Genomic DNA, 1702 nt, shown 5'->3' on the forward strand with positions numbered 1-1702 from the left:
AGCTTGCGGTCACAGAGTACAGTGAGAAATCTGCACAGCAACTTTTAGTGTTATTTTATTCTCCTTTGGTATATTTTGTATCCATTTCAAAGTCATTAGTGCCATTTAAGATCTTACATCTACTTCAAACACAATACAATATGGATAGGGACTTTGCTTGTAGTGAACGGACACGAAGAGAGTTAGCTGCTGTCTGAAAACAGCTGGAAACTGCCTTGGCTACCGTCAACAAGCTTCTAGCTCATGCTCAAAGTTGTGGAGACGTCGGAGCGCCAGTGACGAGACCTGCGACACTCTTGGTGCCACTGGAATCGCCTGGTGATCCGGACATTGCTGTGGCTTCTGATATGCAACATCAAACTGACCCGTCGTCACTCCAGAGTGGGTGGCAGACAGTGGTGGGTCTGAGTGTCACTGGACAGAAGCCAAAAGAGATAGCAGGCAGTGGGGCTGTCTCCCTACGTCTTAGCAACAGGTACGAGATGCTACCCAGTGTTGATGATAACTCCAAGCCAGCACAGGATGCCTCTCCAGTTGGGCCAGCGGTCGATTTTCCTGCCCACTTCGGACAAGTACAGAAGGTGGATATGCTTGACATTCGGAACTCCAATGTTAGGGGGGTGATGGAGTCCCACAGGGAGATAGCAGGCAAGACAGGAAAGAATTCTAGTGTGCATTAGGTATGTTTGCCGGGAGGTCTCATCCGTGATGTGGAGGAGGCCCTGCCGGCCGCTATAGGGTGCACAGGGTGCAACTGGCTGCATGTAGTGGCACATGTCGACACGAATGACGCCTGCCGCTTGGTTCTGGGGCCCTCCCCGGTTCCTTTCGGTGGCTGTCTGATATGGTGAGGGCAACTAGCAATGCACAGGGGTGCTGCCTATTTGTAGCATTGTACCCAGGGTTGATTGCGGTCCTCTGGTTTGGAGCAGAGTGGAAGGTCTAAACCAGCGGCTCACATGATTCTGCGAATTTCTCGAGCTCCGCTATCGCGTGCAGAATTATAGGGTTCCCCTTAATAGGTCGGCGTGCACTACATGCAGGAAGCGGCTATTAGGGTAGTGGAGTACATGTAACATGCACACGGGGCTTTTATAGGTTAGAGAACCCCTCCCATGGGATCAAAGACGATTTGCCTGTTAAATAAGCCACAGTGACCTCAGAGAATCTTCGTCCTCATAGACTGGAGATAGAAAAGATTAATATGATTTTAGTAAACTGCAGGAGCATACAAGGAAAGGTCCCAGAATTAGTATCGCTTACTGAAGGTTATAATGCACAGATAGTATTGGGAACAGAAAGCTGGTTGCAACCAGATATCAATGGCAATGAAATCCTAAGTTCATATTGAAATGTTTATCGCAAGGATAGGTTAGTCGCCAATGGTGGCGCCGTATTTATTGCAATAAAAAAATCCGATAAAATCTCGTGAGGTTATCACGGATACCGAATGTGAATAAATCTGGATGAAATTGGGTATCAAAGAACAGTCAGAAATCGTGATTGGATGCTTCTATAGTTCACCTGGGTCAAGCTCTGTAGTTGTAGAGTGCTTCAGATAGAACTTGCAGAATATCATTAGTAATTTTCCTGATCATTCCATTGTAATAGGGGGTGACTTCAACTTGCCAGGTATAGATTGGGAGTGTTATGCCATCAAAACTGGTGCCACAGACAGGGATTCATCTGGCATTGTTCTGGT

Source organism: Schistocerca cancellata, chromosome 7 (genome assembly GCF_023864275.1).
Source record: "Schistocerca cancellata isolate TAMUIC-IGC-003103 chromosome 7, iqSchCanc2.1, whole genome shotgun sequence".
Lineage (NCBI taxonomy): Eukaryota > Metazoa > Arthropoda > Insecta > Orthoptera > Acrididae > Schistocerca > Schistocerca cancellata.